This window comes from Zootoca vivipara, chromosome Z (genome assembly GCF_963506605.1).
Source record: "Zootoca vivipara chromosome Z, rZooViv1.1, whole genome shotgun sequence".
In the NCBI taxonomy this organism is placed as follows: domain Eukaryota; kingdom Metazoa; phylum Chordata; class Lepidosauria; order Squamata; family Lacertidae; genus Zootoca; species Zootoca vivipara.
In genome coordinates this window covers 3,426,170-3,452,542 of record NC_083294.1, presented here as the reverse complement: position 1 = coordinate 3,452,542, position 26,373 = coordinate 3,426,170, and positions in this window count along the sequence as shown.

Sequence of the window (26,373 nt, the reverse complement as noted above, 5' to 3'; positions counted from 1 at the left end):
CAGTCAGTTGGCAAAACAATGCAATGGCCAGGGTATGAGGCCTTGTTGAAAGAGGAGAAAGAGACCCAGATTTTATTCATCCCACAGGAAGCGAAAATGGCAGAAAGTGAGAAGGAATTAAAGAACCGTTTAACGAGGGTGAAAGAGGAGAGTGCAAAAGATGGCCTGAAGCTCAACGTCAAAAAAAGCAAGATCATGGCCACTGGTCCCATCACCTCCTGGCAAATTGAAGGGGAAGAAATGGAGGCAGTGAGAGATTTGACTCTCAAGGTTTGAGCCATGACAAACCTTGTTGTTTAGTCGTTTAGTCGTGTCCGACTCTTCGTGACCCCATGGACCAGAGCATGCCAGGCACTCCTGTCTTGCACTGCCTCCCGCAGTTTGGTCAAACTCATGTTCGTAGCTTCGAGAACACTTCGAGAACATCTTGTCCTCTGTCGTCCCCTTCTCCTAGTGCCCTCAATCTTTCCCAACATCAGGGTCTTTTCCAAGGATTCTTCTCTTCTCATGAGGTGGCCAAAGTATTGGAGCCTCAGCTTCACGATCTGTCCTTCCAGGGAGCACTCAGGGCTGATTTCCTTAAGAATGGATAGGTTTGATCTTCTTGCAGTCCATGGGACTCTCAAGAGTCTCCTCCAGCACCATAATTCAAAAGCATCAATTCTTCGGCGATCAGCCTTCTTTATGGTCCAGCTCTCACTTCCATACATCACTACTGGGAAAACCATAGCTTTAACTATATGGACCTTTGTCGGCAAGGTGATGTCTCTGCTTTTTAAGATGCTGTCTAGGTTTGTCATTGCTTTTCTCCCAAGAAGCAGGCATCTTTTAATTTCGTGACTGCTGTCACCATCTGCAGTGATCAAACATAGACAGCATCTTAAAAAGCAGAGACATCACCTTGCCGACAAAGGTCCATCTAGTTCAAGCTATGGTTTTCCCAGTAGGGATGTATGGAAGTGAGAGCTGGACCATAAAGAAGGTTGATCACCAAAGAATTGATGCTTTTGAATTATGGTGCTGGAGGAGACTCTTGAGAGTCCCATGGACTGCAAGAAGATCAAACCTCTCCATTCTGAAGGAAATCAGCCCTGAGTGCTCACTGGAAGGACAGATCCTGAAGCTGAGGCTCCAAGACTTTGGCCACCTCATGAGAACAGAAGACTCCCTGGAAAAGACACTGATGTTGGGAAAGATGGAGGGCACCAGGAGAAGGAGACGACAGAGGACGAGATGGTTGGACAGTGTTCTTGAAGCTACGAACATGAGTTTGACCAAACTGCGGGAGGCAGTGGAAGACAGGAGTGCCTGGCGTGCTCTGGTCCATGGGGTCACGAGGAGCTGGACACAACTAATAATAATAATAATATATTATTTATACCCCGCCCATTGCAAGCCACTCTGGGTGGCTTCCAACAGAAGTATAAATACGGCAATAATTAGAAATGTACCTAAGCAGAAATTAGAAATGTACCTAAGCAGAAAATAATGGATGAATGGATGTTAATTTTGTATTATGGTAACTATCTGTTTCATTCCTACAGAATTTCCAAAAGAAAGCATTTGTCAAAATTAAAAGAACACGAAAAAAATAAGAAGTTGCGTTACTGAAATAAATGCACTTTTTGGACACAACGTCACATGCCACTATCCGAGTGTTCCTAGCTACATGGGGCATACAAATGTCACACCTGTGGAAACTAAAACCCCGTTTTTAGGACCTATGAGGTCAGCCAGGAGAACCTGTCGAGCATGCTGGGAAAAGAACCAGGTTACCAAATATCGCCCTCTGGCGGCAGCTACACTGGTACTGCAGCTTAAAATAATAATAATAATAATAATAATAATAATAATAATAATAATAATATGTTGTTGTTGTTGTTGTTGTTGTTGTTGTTGTTGTTGTTGTTGTTGTTGTTATTTATACCCCGCCCATCTGGCTGGGTTTCCCCAGCCACTCTGGGTTGCTTCCAGCAGAAAAATGAAATAAAACAATCTATTAAGCATAAAAAGCCTCCCTGAACAGGGCTGCCTTCAGATGTCTTCTAAAAATCTCCTTCAGGTATACTGGACCGAAGCCATTTAGGGCTTTCAAGGTCAACACCAACACTTTGAATCATGCTCGGAAATGTACTGGGAGCCAATGTAGATCTTTCAGGACAGATGTTATGTGGTCTCAGCGGCCGCTCCCAGTAACCAGTCTAGCTGCCGCAATTTGGATTAGTTGTAGTTTCCGGGTCACCTTCAAAGGTAGCCCCACGTAGAGCGCATTGCAGTAGTCCAAGCGGGAGATAAACAGAGCATGCACCACTCTGGTGAGACAGTCCGCGGGCAGGTAGGGTCTCATCCTGCGTCCCAGACAGAGCTGCCCTGGACACAGAATTGACCTGCACCTCCATGGACAGCTGTGAGTCCAAAATGACTCCCAGGCTGCACACCTGGTCCTTCAGGGGCACAGTTACCCCATTCAGGACCAGGGAGTCCCCCACACCTGCCCACCTCCTGTATCCCACAAACAGTCTTTCTGTCTTGTCAGGATTCAACCTCAATCTGTTAGCTGCCATCCATCCTCCAACCGCCTCCAGGCACTCACACAGGACCTTCGCCGCCTTCACTGGTTCTGATTTGAATCCTCTCCTCTTATATTTTTATTCTAAGCACATCACTAGATTATTTTCTAGATTTTCTCTCTCCAAGTAGTCTTGGACATATTTCCATTCATCCATTATTTTCTGCTTAGGTACATTTCTAATTATTGCCGTATTTATACTTCTGTTATATTTATACTTCTGATGCTTTTGAATTATGGTGCTGGAGGAGACTCTTGAGAGTCCCATGGACTGCAAGAAGATCAAACCTCTCCATTCTTAAGGAAATCAGCCCTGAGTGCTCCCTGGAAGGACAGATTGTTAAGCTGAGGCTCCAATACTTTGGCCACCTCATGAGAAGAGAAGAATCCTTGGAAAAGACCCTGATGTTGGGAAAGATTGAGGGCACTAGGAGAAGGGGACGACAGAGGACAAGATGGTTGGACAGTGTTCTCGAAGCTACGAACATGAGTTTGACCAAACTACGGGAGGCAGTGCAAGACAGGAGTGCCTGGCGTGCTATGGTCCATGGGGTCACGAAGAGTCGGACACGACTAAACGACTAAACAACAACAAATACTTCTGTTGGAAGCCGCCCAGAGTGGCTGGGGAAACCCAGCCAGATGGGTGGGGTAATAATAATAATAATAATAATAATAATAATAATAATAATATATTATTATTATTATTATTATTATTATTATTATTATTATTATTATAAGCTGCAGTACCAGTGTAGCCGCCAGATGGGTGGGTGGGGTATAAATAATAAATTATTATTATTATTATTATTATTATTATTATTGACACTGGAGAGACATAAATGTAGGTAATGTAGGAGGTATAGCAAAGGAAAACGAATATACAAAGGGAAGCGTGTTGTAAATAATAGGAAATGTCCCTTTTTCTTTTTTTTCCTCTTTATTGTTTTCTTTTCTCTTCTCTTTTTCTTTTGTCCTTTGTTCCCTCATATTTATTGAAATTATTTTTCTATTTACCTTTGTATTAAATGATTTGTATTAAGGGAGCGATTGTTGATATCTAATTTTTTTTTGTCTTTCTTTTTGACCTTATGTTCTTTTGTGCTTTTGTGTTTTCTTTGTATGTGAGAGTGTTTTTGATGAGCTTTTGTTTGATTTCAGTAATCTTTTAAAATTTGAATAAAGAATTTATATTTAAGAAAAAAAGAAGTACAAAAATACAATAATTTATTAAATATTAAAAGCTTCCCTAAACAGGGCTGCCTTCAGATTTCGTCTAAAAGTCTGGTAGTTGTTTTTCTCTTTGACATCTGGTGGGAGGGCATTCCACAGGGCAGGCGCCACCACCGAGAAGGCCCTCTGCCTGGTTCCCTGTAGCTTTGCATCTCGCAGCGAGGGAACCGCCAGAAGGCCCTCGGAGCTGGACCTCAGTGTCCAGGCAGAACGTGACCGACTCTGGGGTTGCGGCGGGTGTCTCACGTTATTGGCCGAGGGAGCTGGTGTGCATCTTCTGTGTCATGTGGCTAGCATGACAAAGCCGCTTCTGGCGGACCAGAGCAGCGCACGGAAACGCCGTTTACCTTCCCGCTGTAGTGGTACCTATTGATTTACTTGCACTTTGATGTGTTTTCGAACTGCTAGGTGGGCAGGAGCAGGGACCGAGCAACGGGAGCTCACCCCGTGGTGGGGATTCGAACCGCCAACCTTCTGATCGGCAAGCCCTAGGCTCTGTGGTTTAGCTCACAGCACCACCCGCGTCCCTGCCGTTTTAACTCCTGCACTACTAAAACTACTACCAACTTCTTTTTAAGAAGAACTTCCTGAAAATAAGAGCTGTTCGGCAGTGGAATTTGCTGCCAAGGAGTGTGGTGGAGTCTCCTTCTTTGGAGGTCTTTGACAGCCATATGTCAAGAATGCTTTGATGGTGTTTCCTGCTTTGCAGGGGGTTGGACTGGATGGCCCTTGTGGTCTCTTCCAACTCTATGATTCTACTAGCTGACCCGGCCACGCGTTGCTGTCAGCCATATATCAATAATGCTTTGCTGGTGTTTCCTGCTTGGCAGGGGGTTGGACTGGATGGCCCTTGTGGTCTCTCTAGGATTCTATGATTTTGCATTTTCTATTTCTCCTCCCATACATATCAAAAATCTCCTGGGCCTTCCAAATGACCCAGATTGTTCCCAGGCGGCCACATCCGTCAAGGCTGCTGAGGAATTGAATTAAGGTTGCTGTCTCCCTGCAGGTCCAAAGAGGCTCCGTCCGTCCACTGCTCATGGAGAAAATCTCTTTGGAAGTTTCTGCCCTGCTTGCCTCCACTTATCGAAAGTAAATTTCAAGAAGTTAATCGGGCAGAGAATGCGGGGGACGGAGACATTAGAGATCAAATTAGCGCAGTGGAACCGCCATTTTCTTTCTGACCTAGAAGACCATTAGGGATGGTCGGAATTAATTAGCTGTCCTTTTCGTGGAACTCTGCAGGGAGGGGGGCAGGCGATCTGCACATAGGGATTTATCAGAGAAGAATGCAATGTGACTATCTAGACATGGGGTGGGGGAGGCCCAATCCATAGGGGAAAGAGAGATTCCAAGACACTGAATTTCTGGATCTGGGAACGCGGGGACAGGACGAAAATGCCGTTTTAACTCTTTCTCCTATCCGCCACTCAGCAGATGAGTGACTTTTTTTCGTAGAGAAAGGCCGTTGGAGGGTTTTTCTGTTTTGTTTTGTTTTGTTTTGTTTTGTTTTCAAAAATCCTCTTAAAACTTTCGCAAGCAAACCAAGAGTCAGGGGTGCAGGCCACATGGAGGTTGCAAAACCAGACTGGCCATCAGGTACCGTATTTTTCGCTCCATAAGAACCACTAATAATAATAATAATAATAATAATAATAATAATAATAATAATAATAATTGTAGGAGGCAGTGGAAGACAGGACTTCCTGGCGTGCTATGGTCCATGGGGTCACGAAGATTCGGACACGACTAAACGACTAAACAACAACAACAATAACAACAACAACAATTTATTACAATGGCACTGTACCTCGGTTTACAAACACAATTGGTTCCGGAAGTCTGTACTTAACCTGAAGCATACTTAACCCGAAGTGAACTTTCCCATTGAAAGTAATTGAAAGTGGATTAATCTGTTTCAGACAGGTCCGCGGAGACCATAGCTGCCAAGTTATTCCTTTTTTTAAGGGATTTTCCCTTATGCTGAATAGGCTTCCTCGCGAGAAAAGGAAAAACTTGGCAGCTATGGCGGAGACTTAAACTGAAGCGAACTTAACCCGAAGTATGAGTGTAATTGGTTCTGGAAGTCCGTACTAAATCTGAAGCGTAATTAACCTGAAGTGAACTTTCCCATTGAAAGTAATGGAAAGTGGATTAATCCGTTCCAGATGGGTCTGCGGAGTACTTAAACTGAAAATACTCAAACGGAGGTGAACTTAAACCAAGGTATGACTGTATTTATGTCTTGCAAGAGAAAAATAAAACACAGTCATCTATTAAACATTAAAAGCCTCCCTAAACAGGGCTGCCTTCAGATGTCTTCTAAAAGTCTGGTAATTGTTTTTCTCTTTGACACCTGATGGGAGGGCGTTCCACAGGGCGGGCGCCACCACCGAGAAGGCCCTCTGCCTGGTTCCCTGTAACTTGGCTTCTCGCAACGAGGGAACCACCAGAAGGCCCTCAGTATTGGACCTCAGTGTCCAGGCAGAACGATGGGGGTGGAGACGCTCCTTCAGGTATACTGGACCAAGGCTGTTTAGGGCTTTAAAGGTCAGCACCAACACTTTGAATCGTGCTCAGAAACGTACTGGGAGCCAATGTAGGTCTTTCAGGACAGGTGTTATGTGGTCTCAGTGGCCACACCCAGTCCCCAGTCTAGCTGCCGCATTCTGGATTAGTTGTAGTTTCCAGGTCACCTTCAAAGGTAGCCCCACATAGAGCGCATTGCAGTAGTCCAAGCGGGAGATAACTAGAGCATGCACCACTCTGGCGAGACAGTTTTTCCCTCCTATAAAGTAAGAGGAAATGCCTGTGCGTGTTATGGAGTGAATGCGTGGTCCCTGGAGCCGAATTGCCCAGGGGAGAAAAACAGATTGTCCTTTTTTGTTTTCAGAAAGAGCTAAAGGCTAACAAGAGGGAAAGAGGGAGTTGAAAGGAACCCGCTCAGCAGCTGATTGCAAGAGATTGGGGAGGGAGATAAGGGATGCTAGCTCCCTTCCAGCTCCGCCCCCTTGCCCAGGCCTCCATTGTTGAATGTTCTGCAGAGGGAGGCTGCAGCGACATGTGACTGGCTGATTAGATTATCTGTCTGGAAACTGTAGAAATGGGTCCCTTTCCTTTCCTAAGGAAAATGCAGAACTGTGAGTTGATCCCCATAGGAACAGGATTTCCCCCCCTTTGCAAGGTAAGCTCAGTAACTTTTAGCTGATCCTCAAAAATGGAGTTTCCCCCCTTTGCAAAAAAGCTGTAAAACGGCGAGCTGATCCTCTTATGGAGCAAAAAATACTGTATTTCTGAAAGACAATTTGCCCCAGACATCTTCCAGGATACCCCAGAGGACAGGATCATACCTCAGATCATACCCCAGAGGACAGGATCAGACTTCAAAATGACCTTAACAGATTAGACAACTGGGCCAAAACAAACAAGATGAATTTTAACAGGGAGAAATGTAAAGTACTCCACTTGGGCAAATCCAGGATGGGAGACACCTGGCTTGAGAGCAGTACATGTGAAAAGGATCCAGGAGTCTTGGTAGACTACAAACTTGACATGAGTCAACAGTGTGATGCAGCAGCTCAAAAAGCCAATGCAATTCTGGGCTGCATCAATAGGAGTATAGCATCCAGCCCAACACCCTGCCAAGCAGGAAATACCACCAAACCATTCCTGACATATGGCTGACAGCAACACGTGGCCGGGTCAGCTAGTTCAATCATAGAATCCTAGAGTTGGAAGAGACCACAAGGGCCATCCAGTCCAACCCCCTGCCAAGCAGGAAACACCATCAAAGCATTCTTGACATATGCCTGTCAAGCCTCTGCTTAAAGACCTCCAAAGAAGGAGACTCCACCACACTCCTTGGTAGCAAATTCCACTGCCGAAAACAGCTCTTACTGTCAGGAAGTTCTTCCTAATGTTGAGGTGGAATCTTCTTTCTTGTAGTTTGAATCCATTGCTCCAGGTTCGCTTCTCTGGAGCAGCAGAAAACAACCTTTCACCCCCTTCTATATGACATCCTTTCACATGACATCCTTTGATATATTTGAATAGCTTTGTCAAGAAGCACTTTGGTTTCCCTGCAAATGTCTGGTCAGCGAGAAACGTCTGCAAGGCTTCGGGGAGGGGAGGAGAAGTGGAGGGAGTGGGGAACCTTTCTTCTCGGGCAAGACAAAGGCAAGACCTCACAACAAGTGCAGCTGTGTTGGGAAGTTTCTGAATACAACGGCGCTCTTGGCGAAGGCGGCCGAGGGGGACCTGGTTCTTTCGGCGGAAGCGGGGCTGCGATTCAGCTGTCACTCTGCGTCGGCCAAGAAGGGGTTTGAAAAGGCTCTCTCAGAGCAGCGAACACTTTCTAGGCTTGCTTCCCCCACCCTCTCCACCCCAATTTCTCTGGGTGAATGCAAGGGGGCTGCCCCATTGTCCCTGCCCTCCTGTGTGTGGCCCTTTGGCAAAGGAAAGAATGAGCTGGTCCAAGGGGCCAGGTGGAACAGACCTTGGCTGGGGAGAATTCTTTGCGCACTTGGGTGATGACTTTTTTTACAACCTCATTTCCCTGTATCATAATTTGATGAGCTTTCATGAAAGATTAGATAAAATCGTAAAGAGATTTGATTTTTAAAAAACCTCATGCACAAAACGATTTTTTTAAAAAATTATTGATCAGCTTTTTGACCATTTTTGACGTCACTCTATGCAGATATAAAATTGAACCCAAGGTTGAGAGTCACATCTATACAACATTATACAGGGTCATCAAAATGATTTTAAATTTTTTATTGATCAGTTTTTTTTAAACCATTTTTGAAGTCACTGTAAGCAGATATAAAATGGAACCCAAGCTTGAGAGTCACATATATACAACATTATATAGGGTCATCAAACACACAAGGAAGCTTTTTTTAGCTGCAGTAACAGTATAGACGCCGCTAGAGGGCGATGCTTTGCTACCATTCCTGTAGGTTCTTTTCCCAGCATGCCTGGCAGGGTCTGCTGGCTGAGTTTGTAGGTCCCCAAAAGGGGCTTTTACCTTGCGCAGGTGTGACATTTGTATAGCCTATGTTGCTAAGAACACTCGTTGTGTCGAAATTTGATACGGAATATATATACAATTTAATGAAATGGTAAAACGGCATACAAAAAAATTAAAAATATACCTCATTTTAGTCATTAATAGGAAAAAGTTCATCCATTTCTGCTACAGGAAATAATTTTTTGAGAAAAGAAATGAAAAAGTCAGCACCCTATTGCACACCCTCTTGCCCCATCCCCAGGCCCCCCGAGCAGGAAATTCCCTATGTCTCAGGAGTTGCAGTTGGCAAAAACCTCGCTGATATTTTCCCTTCAGAGAGGACTCACCCTGGTCACGCCAACAGCAGGACCACGGAAGTAGCTTTATCCTGGAGAGAAGTGACTATGATATTCTTGATTTCAGCAAGGCCGTTGACAAGGTGCCCCATGATATTCCTGTAAAGAAGCTGGTAAAATGCAGGCTAGACAATGCTACAATTCAGTGGATTTGTAACTGGCTGACTGACCGAACCCAAAGGGTGCTCATCAATGGTTCCTCCTCATCCTGGAGAGTAGTGACTAGTGGGGTGCCAGAGGGTTCTGTCTTGGGCCCAGCCTTCTTCAACATCTTTATCAATGACTTGGATGATGGGCTTGAGGGCATCCTGAGCAAGTTTGCAGATGACACCAAATGGGGAGGGGTGGCTAATACCCCAGAGGACAGGATCACACTTCCAAATGACCTTCACAGATTAGAGAACTGGGTCGAAGCAAATAAGATGAATTTGAACTGGGAGAAATGTAAAGGACTACGCTTGGGCAAAAATAAAAAATAAAAAATAATGAAAGGCAGAAATACAGGATGGGAGACACCTGGCCTGAGAGCAGTACATGTGAAAAGGATCTAGAAGGCTTGGTAGACCAAAAACTTGACATGAGTCAGCAGTGTGATGCAGCAGCTAAAAAAGTCAATGCAATTCTGGGCTGCATCAATAGGAGTATAGCATCTAGATCAAGGGAAGTAATAGTACCACTGTATTCTGCTCTGGTCAGACCTCACCTGGAGTACTGTGTCCAGTTCTGGGCACCACAGTTCAACAAGGATACTGACAAGCTGGAACGCGTCCAGAAGAGGGCAACCAAAATGGTCAAAGGCCTGGAAATGATGCCTTATGAGGAACGGCTTAGGGAGCTGGGTATGTTTAGCCTGGAGAAGAGAAGGTTAAGAGGTGATATGATAGCCATGTTCAAATATATCAAAGGATGTCACATAGAGGAGGGAGAAAGCTTGTTTTCTGCTGCTCCAGAGAAGTGGACACGGAGCAATGGATTCAAACTACCACAAAGAAGATTCCACCTTAACATTAGGAAGATCTTCCTGACAGTAAGAGCTGTTTGACAGTGGGATTTGCTGCCAAGGAGTGTGGTTGGAGTCTCCTTCTTTGGAGGTCTTTAAGCAGAGGCTTGACAGGCATATGTCAAGAATGCTTTGATGGTGTTTCCTGCTTGGCAGGAGGTTGGACTGGATGGCCCTTGTGGTCTCTTCCAACTCTATGATTTTATGATGGTGTTTCCTGCTTGGCAGGAGGTTGGACTGGATGGCCCTTGTGGTCTCTTCCAACTCTATCATTCTACGAGCTGACCCGGCCACGCGTTGCTGTCAGCCATATGTCAAGACTGCTTTGATGGTGTTTCCTGCTTGGCAGGGGGTTGGACTGGATGGCCCTTGTGGTCTCTTCCAACTCTAGGATACTATGATTCTATGAATTGGATGGCATTTTCTGAGTACAGGCAATGTAACCATTCACCACTAGGTGTCAGACTCAGAGCCGCAACAGAACCTTTCCTTCCCCAACCTTATTACCGTGTTTCTCTAAAAATAAGACACCGTCTTATTTTTCCTCAAAAAAACACACTATGGCTTATTTTCAGGGGATGTCTGATTTTTTCCCCCTCCTCCTCCTGCCGCAGCTTGCATTGCTGCTGCGCCAATCATTATGTCTTATTTTCGGAATATCGCTTCTATTCCTTGAATGCTTAACAATCCTGCTACTTCTTATTTCAGCGATGGGCAACCATTTGAGCTTGGTGTGTCAAAATTCGCCCAAAAACCTAGCATAACTCGGGTGGTGTGTCACCTCGAGAAAATAAACCATAATTTATAGTTTAAATAACAAAAGTGTATAATTGTAATACAGTGGTATCTATACTTACAAATAACTCCACTTACGAATGTTTCTCCTTACGAACGGAGCTCTGTCCGCCATCTTGGATGTGGTTTAGATAGGATTTTTTCTACTTACGAATTTTTAGATAGGGTTGCTTCGACTTACAATTTTTTCACCCGATGCATTCCTATGGGATTCAACTTACAATTTTTTTCGACTTACAAATGTGCTTTCGGAACGCATTAAATTCGTTAAGTAGAGGTACAACTGTATATAAATGTATTTAATAAACCAAAAACTAGTTATTTGACCAAATCAAACCAAAAAACCCTTCTTTATCACAAAGCGCCCAGAGTTGTTGAACTTTGGGGGGGGGAGCTGCTGACCAAAGTTTTGGAGTTTTTTGGGGTGTGTGTGCAAAAGTTGCTTTGCTTTTTGGGGGGAGGGGTGCCCCAAAGCTGCTGCACGTTTTTGTTTATATAATATATATTTATTGGTTTTATAAAACAAAACATACAACACAAAGACACACACACACAATTTACACCACACAACAAAATACAAACACTACAGAAAAACAAAAGATATCAATTCAATCTTCTAACAGAAATCTTTTCTGTTAATTGTGAAACAGATTATTGTATTAGTCACAATACATTCTTATATACATCATATGCATTTTTATATTCGTGTACAATATTCCATTTCAAATGTTAAGAAATAAATATTATTACAAACTCAAAAAAGTCTTCTTGTAAAAAACCAGAATCCTTTCTCTTGGGTATAGTTGGAAAAGAAATACCTAATAAAGATGTTACTTTTTTTTCTGTACACCACAACAGCGGCTAGAATATTACTAGCTAAGAACTGGAAGACACAGGAGATACCAACAGTAGAAGAATGGCAGATGAAACTAATGGACTTTATGGAACTTGCTGAGATGACCGGGAGACTGCGAGACCAGGGAGAAGGAGCGGTGGAAGAAGATTGAAAAAATAAATAAAGTTTATTTTTTAAAAAATATTGTAGAATAGAAATTGAGGAATAGATATGTAAGTGTATAGAAAATGCAGATTTTGAATTATGATAGAATGAGTGGAAAAATTTAGTGCAATTGAATGAGTTAACTAAGATATAGAATTTGCTGGAAAAATTAGTAATGAAACGCAGAGGGGGAGGGGACTATGAGGAAGTCCCCAAACGAAAATGATATGAAATGTTTAAATGCTGAAATCTTATTTGTTTTTTCTTTTCTTTTTATAATTTTATTTTTATTGTATGTTTTTGGTATGAATAATGATATGTTGATTATGCTTGGTCTTTATGTACTTATTTGTATATATATATAATTAATAAAAATCATTTTTTAAAAATAAATTAAAAAGTCTTCTTGTCCCCCCCCTTTCCAAGTAGTTTGCTGTGTTTTGAATCTAAATACTACATTAAGATACAAAAAAGAAAAAGAAAAAAGAAAGATAATAAAAATAAAGAAAAAAATTGATTTTTTTTAAAAAATAAAAATAAAAATTGGACTTCCCGTCCCCTCTTGAAGTGCATCACATTAGTTTTATCAATGTACCTGCTTTTCTCATCATTATTGTTATTTCCTTGTTGTTGTTGTTGTTGTTGTTGTTGTTGTTGTTGTTGTTGTTGTTTAGTCGCTTAGTTGTGTCCGACTCTTTGTGACCCCATGGACCAGAGCACGCCAGGCACTCCTGTCTTCCACTGCCTCCCGCAGTTTGGTCAGACTCATGTTGGTGGCTTCGAGAACACTGTCCAACCATCTCGTCCTCTGTCATTCCCTTCTCCTTGTGCCCTCCATCTTTCCCAACATTAGGGTCTTTTCCAGGGAGTCTTTTCTTCTCATGAGGTGGCCAAAGTCTTGGAGCATGTTGGTGGCTTCGAGAACACTGTCCAACCATCTCGTCTTCTGTCGTCTCCTTCTCCTTGTGCCCTCCATCTTTCCCAACATCAGGGTCTTTTCCAGGGAGTATTCTCATGAGGTGGCCAAAATATTGGAGCCTGAGCTTCACGATATGTCCTTCCAGTGAGCACTCAGGGCTAATTTCCTTCAGAATGGATTGGTTTGATCATCTCGCAGTCCATGGGACTCTCAAGAGTCTCCTCCAGCACCAGAATTCAAAGGCATCACTTCCGGTTGGTCGCGGCGCCATTGAAGTCGGAGATTCTCTCGTCGGAGAGGACCTCAGCGCTTCAAAGCAGGGGGCCACCGTCCCAGCGAGACGGACCCCCGTGAAGAACTCCAAATAGTGCGTTTTGGAGGCAGATTGCTTGGCGGACGTCAAAAGCGAGCTCTCCCCTCCCCCGGTAAGGCTGCAATTTGGAGCCCCCGAGAGTGGGGGGGGATTGGAGTTGCGGTGCGGCAAGCACACATCGCTAGCTTTGAAGCGTAAAGCTGCGGGACTTCATGGCGGAGGCGGCCAACTCTTCCAAAAAAAAGAAGATTGACGAGACCTAACCGTGAGTGTGGCAAATTTTGAATTAAATCTACAATTTGGAGCACGGGAAGGACGTTAAAGAACTTGGAAGTCCGTCCTTCCCGCTATGGTGGTGGGGGGTGCACTGGAAGCGATCAAAGCGGCAGCAGCCGATCGCGGAGACTTTTCAACCAACCCCACTCCTCTTCTAAAAAGAAAACCCTGCTGTTTCAGGGCTAAGGCAGGAGTTAATTTAAGTGTTTATAGCCCAGAGAGACATTTTAAGAGACTTTGATTCACTGAACTCGCTCCCTGTGAGCGGAGACCCCAGGAAGACAGACAGGCATTGTGACGTCACAAAGAGCTTCATTGTGCTGCTGAACTGTTGAACTCTGTTTCCATTTGAATTGCTCTGAAGTTACCTACAGCAGTCTGAACTGCAAAAAGTAGCTAATTTAGTGGGAAACGGCTTACTACCTTGTTTCAAAGCATAAAAGAGACTTTGTAGCGTGGATTTAAAGAATTAATTGGTATAGAAATCTAGAGACTTTTCAAAGTGGGGCACTGGGAACATACTGTGCCTAGAGTTGAGATTACAACAAAAAGTGACCTTGAATTGCAGCTGTTGTTATGGCTGGAACTGGAAGGAAATCTTCAGTGCCAAATATTCCTAGTCAATCTCCAAAAGAGCAGCACAGGAAAATACCAGGAGCAACAGCTGTGTTTCCATCAACATTAGATAGAAAGCCTCAAGCAGCATTATCACAGGCAACTACTGACTTAGTCACACAGGAGCAGCAAAAGAAACAAGCTATACCACCACCATTAGAACAGAGGAGAATTTTGGCAACAGCACCACAACAACCAGTAGCTGAACATACAGGACTAATATTGGAGGCTCTAAAAGAATTCAAGACACATATGATACAGCGTCTGGATAAGGTGGAAGCAGTAGTAAATTCAAGTGCAACTGGAATAAAAGAAATTCAACAAGACCAGACAACTTTGAAAAAAGAAGTACAAACCAATACTGTTCAGATACAAGGAGTTTCGGAAAGAGTGGCAGAATTAGAGTCGCATAGACAGTTATTGGAGAAGCAGGAGGAATCTACACAGATATCAATTGCATTTCTACAGATGAAACAGAATGAATCTTATTTACGCGTGAGAAATTCTCCGGAGGTGGATAGAAGTCTTCTGAGAGAAACAATCATCGAAGAGTTTGTAGTACAGTGGGACCTGGACAAGGAAGAGCTGGAGAAGATTGTTGAACACGTGTATAGATTTGGACCAAGAGGAAAATAAGGTTCAAGAATACCCGGAGATTGCATGGTCAAATTCCAAAATAAAGTGCAGAGAGATTTCATTTTAAGCCTCCACTTTAAAAAGAAGTTGGTCATAAAACAACAACAGGTAGTGTTATTTAAAGATATTCCTAAACTGTTCCTTAGCTACAGAACCAAATATATGGACTTTGCAAACGCTTTGACAAGGCAAGGAATCTCTTTTCGTTGGGAATTCCCACAAGGTTTGTTCTTTGAGTACAAAGGAAAGAAAATCAAAATTTCTACACCTGAGGAGAAGAGGAAGTTCATGCAAAAGAACGAGAGGGAATTTGGAGCAATACCAGGATCAAATAGAGGAGAAACATCAGGAGTTGCGGCAGCAGGGGGCCAGGAGTTAGAGGGTGCAGCAGCGGCAATAATAGACTTAACCCTTGGAGCAGAAGCATCAACATAGACAAAATGTCTTTAAGGATATTGAGTTGGAATATTAATGGACTAAATTTCCAGCCTAAACACAACCAAATTCATCATGAATTGATAAAGCAAAAAATGGACGTGATTTGTTTGCAAGAGACTCATGTAACTAGATTGCACAGGAAAATTTTACAAAATAAAAGGCTGGGAACGGAATATATTTCATCAGATAAAGTCAAAAAGAGAGGAGGAGTAATCTACGTGAAAGAAAAATTGGAATCAAAACTTATATTTAAAGATGAAACAGGAAGATATTTGGCAGTGGAAGTATTGACACAAGGTGAGAAATATTTGTTTGTTGGAATTTATGCACCAAATGAAGGGAAATTGGAATTCTTCAAGAAGCTCCATGATGAATTATTGGACTATATGGACTATACTGTGATTTTGATGGGAGACTTGAACACAGTCGTTTCTACTATGATGGATAGATCACAAAGGCAGAAAATCACCAATGAAGGCAGACTACCCAGAACTTTTTTTGAGATGGCAGATAATCTGGACCTGGTTGATATCTGGAGGTTGAAAAACCCGATAGAGAAAGAAATGACTTGTTTCTCAGATTCAAAACAAACATGGTCTAGAAACCGTTCCCTCCCAACTGCGTTTCTTTATATTACTTCCTTAATACTTTCTAAATTTTAATTCCAATCTTTTTTTGTCTGCCAAAAAAATTGTCTTAACCTATTAATACTCTTAATGTATAATGCTTTTAATGTTTAATAGATTATTTTATTTCATTTTTCTGTTGGAAGCCGCCCAGAGTGGCTGGGGAAACCCAGCCAGATGGGCGGGGTATAAATAATAAATTATTATTATTATTATTATTATTATTATTATTATTATTATTATTCTTAATGACTTATCAATATTATAAATCTCTTATACTTATCTCGAAATACAATTCTATTATAATAGATCTTAACATTCAATACAATAATAACACTTAACTAAATAGAATCATAGATTCATAGAATCATAGAGTTGGAAGAGACCACAAGGGCCATCCAGTCCAACCCCCTGCCAAGCAGGAAACAACATCAAAGCCTTCCTGACATATGCCTGTCAAGCCTCTGCTTAAAGACCTCCAAAGAAGGAGACTCCACCACACTCCTTGGCAGCAAATTCCACTGCCGAACAGCTCTTACTGTCAGGACGTTTTTCCTTACGTTGAGGTGGAATCTTCTTTCTTGTAGTTTGAATCATAGAATCATAGAGTTGGAAAAGACCACAAGGGCCATCCAGCCGAACCCCCTGCCAAGCAGAAAACACCACGAAAGCATTCCTGACAGATGGCCGTCAAGCCTCCGCTTAAAGACCTCCAAAGAAGGGGACTCCATCACACTCCTTGGCAGCAAATCCCACTGCCGAACAGCTCTTACTGTCAGGAAGTTCTTCCTAATGTTTAGTTGGAATCTTTTTCCTGTAGTTTGAATCCATTGCTCCCTGTCTGCTTCTCTGGAGCAGCGGAAAACAACCTTTCTCCCTCCTCTATATGGCATCATTGACTTCATTGTTCCAGAAACTGCTGGAATCCGTGTCGCTAACTCACAAATGAGGGACAGAATTTGAGAATGAAACTTGGCAATTCAGCCTTCCTTCCCTTTCCCCTGATTTCTTTTGATTCCTCTGAATAAGGACGACTGCCGCAATCTGTTTTTAGACGGTGCCTGAGCCACGAGATAAAAGAGGCAAACGGAACCTGCTCATCTGCATATTTCACGTCTTACGCTGCAGTCGCTGCATAATTTAAGCCTGGCATTAGAAGCGCTGCCCGGATTTTAAAGGGTTTCCGTTTAAGCAAGTGAGGGCTCCTCCACAGATGACCTACTAAGCTTTCAACCAGATTTGCTTATGCAGAGGTTTGTTGTTGTTGTTGTTGTTGTTGTTGTTGTTGAGTCGTTGAGTCGTGTCCGACTCTTCATGACCCCCTGGACCAGAGCATGCCAGGCACTCCTGTCTTCCACTGCCTCCTGCAGTTTGGTCAGACTCATGTTGGTAGCTTTGAGAACACTGTCCAACCATCTCAATCTCTGTCATCCCCTTCTCCTTGTGCCCTCCATCTTTCCCAGCATCAGGGGAGTCTTCTCTTCTCATGAAGTGGCCATGTTGGTGGCTTTGAGAACACTGTCCAACCATCTCGTCCTCTGTCGTCCCCTTCTCCTTGTGTCCTCCATCTTTCCCATCAGGGGAGTCGTCTCTTCACATGAGGTGGCCATGTTGGTGGCTTCGAGAACACTGTCCAACCATCTCATCCTCTGTCGTCCCCTTCTCCATCTTTCCCAACATCAGGGTCTTTTCCAAGGTGTCTTCTCTTCTCATGAGGTGGCCAAAGTCTTGGAGCCTCAGCTTCACGATCTGTCCTTCTAGTGAGCATTCAGGGCTGATTTCCTTCAGAATGGATAGGTTTGATCTTCTTGCAGTCTATGGGACTCTCAAGAGCCTCCTCCAGCACCATAGTTCAAAAGCATCAATTCTTCAGCAATCAGCCTTCTTGATGGTCCAGCTCTCACTTCCATACATCACTACTGGGAAAACCATAGCTTGAACTATACAGACCTTTGTTGGCAAGGTGACGTCTCTGCTTTTTAAGATGCTGTCTAAGTTTGTCATTGCTTTTCTCCCAAGAAGCAGGCGTCTTTCAATTTTGTGACTGCTGTCACCATCTGCAGGGATCAAGGAGCCCAAGAAAGTAAAATCTCTCACTGCCTCCATTTCTTCCCCTTCAATTTGCCAGGAGGTGATGGGACCAGTGGCCAAGATCCTGGTTTTTTTTATGTTGAGCTTCAGACCATCTTTTGCCCTCTCCTCTTTCACCCTCATTCAAAGGTTCTTGAATTCCTCCTCACTTTCTGCCATCAAGGTTGTGTCATCTGCATATCTGAGGCTGTTGATATTTCTTCCGGCAATCTTCATTCCGGCTTGGGATTCATCCAGGCCAGCCTTTCGCATGATGGATTCTGCATATAAGTTAAATAAGCAGGGAGACAATATACAACCTTGACGTACTTCTTTCACAATTTTGAACCTCTCAGTTTTTTAAAATCCAGTTCTTGGGATTCATCCAGTACAGCCTTGTCGTATTCCAATCCTGCAGCAGCTACAAGCGTTCCTGCTACAGATGCCATTGCCTGGTGGGCTTCTTCCTCCCTCCCACCTGCGGGTTTCCACTCATGCTATCAGATTTAAGGGAGATATATTTAAGCCTGAGTTCAGCAGGAGGGCTTATTGCAATATAAACTATCAGAAGTCGGCCAGCGATCTGCCTCAAATTGCCGGTGATTTGACAAGTCGTCTTCTTCCTTTGAAGATCACTCATAGCCAATATTGTAATTTTCTGCGTTTCACCTGTATATAGATGCACCTCTGGGTTCCTTGTGGGGCATAGGAATTCATTCATATTCCCCCCCCCCGGTTGTAGAAATTCCCCACCCCACCCCACTGAATCACACACACACACATTTCCACATGGCTATCGAAAGGGGGACTTGGGAGCCACAATCCTAGAATCCTAGAGTCCTAGAATAATAGAGTTGGAAGAGCCCACAAGGGCCATCCAGTCCAACCCCCTGCCAAGCAGGAAACACATCAAAGCATTCTTGACATATGGCTGACAGCAACGCGTGGCCGGGTCAGCTAGTAGAATAATAGAATCATAGAATTGGAAGAGACCACAAGGGCCACCCCACGACGGGGTGAGCTCCCGTTTCTCGGTCCCAGCTCCTGCTAACCTAGCAGTTGGAAAGCACGTCAAAATGCAAGTAGATAAATAGGTACTGCTCCAGCGGGAAGGTAAACGGCATTTCCGTGCGCTGCTCTGGTTCGCAAGAAGCGGCTTTGTCATGCTGGCCACATGACCCAGAAGCTGTACGCCGCCTCCCTCAGCCAATAAGGCGAGATGCGCCGCAACCCCAGAGTCCGTCACAACTGGACATAATGGTCATGGTGGAGTCTCCTTCTTTGGAGGCCTTTAAGCAGAGGCTTGACTGGATGGCCCTTGTGGTCTCTTCCAGCTCTATGATTCTACTAGCTGACCTGGCCACGCGAGGCTGTCAGCCAACTGTCAGGAATGCCTTGATGGTGTTTCCTGCTTGGCAGGGGGTTGGACTGGATGGCCCTTGTGGTCTCTTCCTCTTTTTTTAAATATATATTTATTAATTTTATAAAACAAGACATACAACGCAAAAAACATACAAATTAAACACAGTAAAACACAATAAAAGAAATTACAAACACTACAATAAAAGGTTAATAAATCAATCTTCTATCATATATCTTTATCGACTTCCTCCATTCCCTCCTCGCTACGTTTCATTATATGACTTCCTTAGTACTTTCCAAATCTTGATTCCAATCTTTTTAATAATTATCTATACCTGTTTATACTCTAAATGGCTTATCAATACTATAAATCTCTTATACTTATCTCAAAATACAATTCTATTCTAATTAAATCTTAAAAATTAATACAATAGCAACACTTAACTAAATCTTAATATATGATAATAACTTAACTAACACTCCCCTACAACCTCCTTTTGGCCCTTGTGGTCCCTTCCAACTCTAGGATTCTATGATTCTACTAGCAGACCCAGCCATGCGTTGCTGTCAGCCATCTGTCAAGAATGCTTTGATGGTGTTTCCTGCTTGGCGGAGGGTTGGACTGGATGGTCCTTGTGGTCCCTTCCAACTCTAGGATTCTATGATTCTACTAGCTGACCCAGTCACGCGTTGCTGTCAGCCATCTGTCAATAATGCTTTGATGGTGTTTCCTGCTTGGCAGAGGGTTGGACTGGATGGCCTTTGTGGTCTCTTCCAACTCTATGATTCTAGGACTCGTCTTCTGTCCTCTCTGACCTTCCTCAAACCTTTCTTAAAAGCAATGAAAAGTTGACTTCACAGCTCCGTGCCCAACATTTTATACACTTAATCTGTAAGTCAGCCCCACATGCCCCCATCCCAACAGCTCACCACGATCTGCGAAGTTCCACAGATCTTGTTTATAACACGTTCGTCTAAAATTAACTTGAGGCACACGGCATCCTCCTATCGAACAGATGCTCTGAAGTCTCTCCCCCCCCCCAGTTCTGTTTTGATCTCAAATCGGCGTGTTTAAGCTGCTTGTGCGAAGTATAAATTGAAATGAAGATGAAGGGGAAGGGAAGGGAAATGTTGTGATGTGCGGCATGGCGCTCTGTCGACTTGCGTCAGATGTGGCATCTGGATGAAGAGAGACTGGCGCCATCTGCACTCATTGCCCAGGGGTATATTGTGTGGGTTAATAAAGGGTTTGGGGAAAGGAAGAAGGGGGTAAGCCCCTGGGGGAGCTGTTTAGAGCTGCTAGTGGAAGATGGAATAGAATCATAGAATCCAAGAGTTGGAAGAGACCACAAGGGCCATCCAGTCCAACCCCCTGCCAAGCAGGAAACACCATCAAAGCATTCCTGACATATACCTGTCAAGCCTCTGCTTAAAGACCTCCAAAGAAGGAGACTCCAACCACACTCCTTGGCAGCAAATCCCACTGACCATTTTGGTTGCCCTCCTCTGGACACGTTTCAGCTTGTCAGTATCCTTTTTGAACTGTGGTGCCCAGAACTAGACACAGTACTCCAGGTGAGGTCTGACCAGAGCAGAATACAGTGGTACTATTACTTCCCTTGATCTAGATCAGGGTTCCCAAACTAAGGCCTGGGGGCCGGATGCGGCCCAATTGCCTTCTAAATTTGGCCCACAGACAGTCTAGGAAACAGCACGTTTTTACATGAGTAGAATGTGTCCTTTTATTTAAAATGCATCTCTGGGTTATTTGTGGAGCCTGCCTCGTGTTTTTACATGAGTAGAATGTGTCCTTTTATTTAAAATGCATCTCTGAGTTATTTGTGGCCCATAGGAATTATTTAGTTCATTTTTTTTTTCAAAATATAGTCCGGCCCCCCACAAGGTCTGAGGGACAGTGGACCGGCCCCTTGCTGAAAAATATTGCTGACCCCTGATTTAGATGCTATACTCCTATTGATGCAGCCCAGAATCGCATTGGCTTTTTGAGCTGCTGCATCACACTGGATTCAAACTGACCAGAGCAGAATACAGTGGTACTATTACTTCCCTTGATCTAGATGCTATACTCCTCTTGATGCAGCCCAGATTTGCATTGGCTTTTTTAGCTGCTGCATCACACTGTTGAATCATGTCAAGTTGGTGGTCTACCAAGACTCCTAGATCCTTTTCACATGTTCTGCTCTCAAGCCAGGTGTCACCCATCCTGTATTTGTGCCTTTCATTTTTTTTGCCCAAGTGTAGTACTTTACATTTCTCCCTGTTCTAATTCATCTTGTTTGCTTTGGCCCACTTGTCTAATCTATTAAGGTCATTTTGAAGTGTGATCCTGTCCTCTGGGGTATTAGCCGCCCCCTCCCCATTTGGTGTCATCTGCACACTTGCTCAGGATGCCCTCAAGCCCATCATCCAAGTCATTGATAAAGATGTTGAAGAAGACTGGGCCCAAGACAGAACCCTCTGGCACCCCACTAGTCACTTCTCTCCAGGATGAGGAGGAGCCATTGATGAGATGGGGCTCAGAGCAAATGAGAATCTCCAACTAGAGATGTGAAGGCCTGGAAAAAACCCAGAAAATTTTGTGGAAAACCCAATTTTTTCTGAACTCTTTTTTGTTTTTCCCCTAAAAAAGTGGAACCCCAAAGTCGGTCATGACTGGACCTAATGGTCAGGCGTCCCTTTCCCTTTCCCTTACTGTCTTATATGCAGAATTCATCACGCGAAAGGCTGGCCTGGATGAATCCCAAGCCGGAATTAAGATTGCCGGAAGAAATAGCAACAACCTCAGATATGCTGCTGACACAACCTTGAAGGCAGAAAGAGAGAAGGAATTAAACAACCTTTTAATGAGGGTGAAAGAGGAGAGCGCAAAATATGGTCTGAAGCTCAACATAAAAAAAACAAGATGATGGCCACTGGTCCCATCACCTCCTGGCAAATAGAAGGGGAAGAAATGGAGGCAGTGAGAGATTTTACTTTCTTGGGCTCCTTGATCCCTGCAGATGGTGACAGCAGTCACGAAATTAAAAGATGCCTGTTTCTCGGGATAAAAGCAATGGCAAGCCTAGACAGCATCTTAAAAAGCAGAGACATCACCTTGCCGACAAAGGTCCGTATAGTTAAAGCTATCATTTTCCCAGTAGTGATGTATGGAAGTGAGAGCTGGACCATAAAGAAGGCTGATCGCCAAAGAATGGATGCTTTTGAATTATGGTGCTGGAGGAGACTCTTGAGAGTTCCATGGCCTGCGAAAAGATCAAACCTATCCATTCTGAAGGAAATCAGCCCTGAGTGCTCACTGGAAGGACAGATCGTGAAGCTGAGGCTCCAATACTTTGGCCACCTCATGAGAAGAGAAGACACCTTGGAAAAGACCCTGATGTTGGCACAAGGAGAAGGGGACGTCAGAGGATGAGATGGCTGGACAGTGTTCTCGACGACGCCAACATGAGTCTGATCAAACTGCGGGAGGCAGTGGAAGACAGGAGAGCCTGGCGTGTTCTGGTCCATGGGATCATGAAGAGTCGGACACGACTAAACAACTAAACACAACAACACTGTCAGAAAGTTCTTCCTAAGGTTTAGGTCCTTGCTTGCCATTTGAATCCATTGGTTCGGGTCCTGCTCTCTGGGGCAGAAGAAAGCAAACTTACTCTATCTTCCATGGGACAACCCTTCAGGTATTTGACGATGGCTATTGTATCTCCTCAGCCCTGAGTGCTCACTGGAAGGACAGATCCTGAAGCTGAGGCTCCAAGACTTTGGCCACCTCATGGGAAGAGAAGACTCCCTGGAAAAGACCCTGATGTTGGGAAAGATGGAGGGCACAAGGAGAAGGGGACGACAGAGGATGAGATGGTTGGACAGGGTTCTTGAAGCCACCAACATGGCCACCTCATGAGAAGAGAAGACTCCCCTGATTCTGGGAAAGATTGAGGGCACCAGGAGAAGGGGACGACACAGGGCGAGATGGTTGGACAGTGTTCTCAAAGCCACCAACATGCTCCAATACTTTGGCCACCTCATGAGAAGAGAAGACTCCCTGGAAAAAAACCCTGATGTTGGGAAAGATGGAGGGCACAAGGAGAAGGGGACGAGATGGTTGGACAGTGTTCTCAAAGCTACCAACATGAGTATGACCAAACTGCGGGAGGCAGTGGAAGACAGGATGGCAAATGAAGATGATTGAATTTATGGAACTGGCCGATCTGACCGGGAGACTACAGTACGTGATCAGGGAGAAGAGTTGGTGGAAGAAGATTGGAAGAAGTTTAAAGTATATATAAAAAAGAATTGCAACATTGGTAGTGTTTAATTTAGGCAAAATTTCAATCTGGAGGAGCAGGGTCTAAATATTCACTGATTTGTCCCAAATTTTAAATTTCACTATGGTTATACCATACGCCTGAGATAAGATCAAGGGAGGAAACATTTTCGATTTTTTTTTTAATGACCCACCCTACTACACAGGGCAGATACAGGGGAGGCTGTAGAGAACTCCCAGTCTTTTGCTTTTTGCACTTGAAGCCCTAAGCGCTTTGGGATCAGTTTACCTAAGGGACTACCTCCCCCCATATTCAGGTGAAACTGGGAAAATTTGAATATCGTCGAAAAGTGTGTTGATTTCAGTCATGCAACTTTTTTTTTTTATTAAAAAAAATTCTTTTAATTTTGACAAATGCTTTCTTTTGGAAATTCCACAGGAATCAAAGGAATAGTTACAATCATGCAAAACAAAACAACAAAACAAAACAAAAAGTGCTATGACATTTCATTCATTACACTAGCTGGCCCTGCCACGCATTGCTGTGGCTCATCATTCATTCCGTTCCATTTATAATTGACCCGCCTAACAACAAATCAAGGCTTGACATATCTTGCTTTGCATGTCATGCATCTATCTCATATATTGGTTCCACCTTTTAAGTTGCATTACTGAAATCAAGGCACTTCTCGACGATATTCTAATTTTCCCAGTTTCACCTGTAACATGTGACTTCCTTATTACCACTCTTCTTTGATTGGATAGAAATTGTACTAAATTAAATATTAAATTAACCATTTATTTTTTAGAAACCAATCATATTATATCTACCGTGCTTATCCGAAAATAAGACACCGTCTTATATTTATTTTTCCTCAAAAACCCCCCACTATGGCTTATTTTCAGGGAATGGCTTATATTCCATGAATGCTTAAAAATCCTGCCATGGCTTATTTTATGGCTACATCTTATTTTCGGAGAAACAGTGTAATCACTACTTCATCGATGATTGTATTTAATTATTTATTTTTTACTTATATTTAATCCATATGATACAGTGGTACCTCGACTTACGAATTTCATGCATTCCGAACGCACATTTGTAAGTCGAAAAAAATTGTCAGTTGAATCCCACAGGAATGCATTGGGAGAAAAATTTCATAATTTAATGCGTTCCGAACGGACATTCGTAATATCTAAAAATTCGTAAGTAGAAAAGAAATCCTATCTAAACCGCATCCAAGATGGTGGACGGAGCTCCGTTCGTAAGTAGAAACATTCGTAAGTAGAGTTATTCGTAAGAATAGGTACCACTGTATAGAGAGAGGGTGGGGAGGGGTATTACTCAGAAGGGTTGGGTGATTGACAGATAGGTGTGGAAACCCCGTTGACGACTGTTAATGCCTGCAATCGGTCTTGCAGGAAAAAGAAAGGGGTGAGATGGCTAAAGAAAGCTTTCTCATGTATAATGAGATAAGAATCCAGTGTCTTTATTCAGACCAGGTCTCTCCATGGTTTTAAGCTTGGTAATGAGTTGCAATTCAGCAACAGACTGGAAAGTTACAGGTAGGTAGCCGTGTTGGTCTGACGTAGTCGAAACAAAAAATATTTTAAAAATCCCTTCCAGTAGCACCTTAGAGACCAACTAAGTTTTTCACTGGTATGAGCTCTCATGCGCATGCACACTTCTTCACATACACTGAAACAGAAGTCACCAGACCCTTGTATAGAGTGGTCCCTCTATTTACAAATTTCATGCGGTCCGAACGCACATTCGTAAGTCGAAAAAAATTGTAAGTCGAATCCCATAGGAATGCATTGGGAGAAAAAAATCGTAATTTAATGCGTTCCGAATGTACATTCGTAATATCTAAAAATTTGTAAGTCAAAAAAATCCTATCTAAACCGCATCCAAGATGGCGGACGGAGCTCCGTTCATAAGTAGAAACATTCGTAAGTAGAGTTATTCGTAAGAAGAGGTTCCACTGTATTCTGATTTTCCGAGTTTCACCTGTAATTATCACCTGGCTGAGGCTGCCACGGCGTGTCACACGGACCTTTTGCCGCCCACCCCACCCCCCTCGCTTTGGTTTGATGTCGTTGGTATATAAAACGTTCAGAGTTCTACATTACTTCTCTTAAAGGCCCTAAAGGGAGCCTTGCTTTTTTGTGTTAAAGTCATTACAGCAAGCACCTGTGAGCTGTTGGGTTTAATTGGGCTACAGCTGCTGGGGAGAGGACGGGGGATTTGACACGTCGGTCGAGCTGTCTGTCTCAGCTTCGCCAACACACTCTCGCCTCTTTGGCCACGGAGGACGAACTGGAGGGGAATCCACAACCCCCCACGTGTGTCATAGAATCAAAGAGTTGGAAGAGACCGCAAGGGCCATCCAGTCCAACCCCCTGCCAAGCAGGAAACACCATCAAAGCATTCTTGACATATGGCTGACAGCAACGCATGGCCGGGTCAGCTAGTAGAATCATAGAATCATAGAGATGGCATCATTCCTGACAGATGGCCGTCAAGCCTCCGCTTAAAGACCTCCAAAGAAGGAGACTCCACCACACCCCTTGGCAGCAAATTCCACTGCCGAACAGCTCTTACTGTCAGGAAGTTCTTCCTAGTGTTGAGGTGGAATCTTCTTTCTTGTAGTTTGAATCATAGAATCATAGAGACCACAAGGGGCATCCAGTCCAGCCCCCTGCCTAGCAGGAAACACCCTCAAAGCATTCTGGACATATGCCTGTCAAGCTTCTGCTTAAAGACCTCCAAAGAGGGAGACTCCACCACACCCCTTGGCAGCAAATTCCACTGCCGAACAGCTCTTACTGTCAGGAGGTTCTTCCAAATCTTTAGTTGGAATCTTCTTTC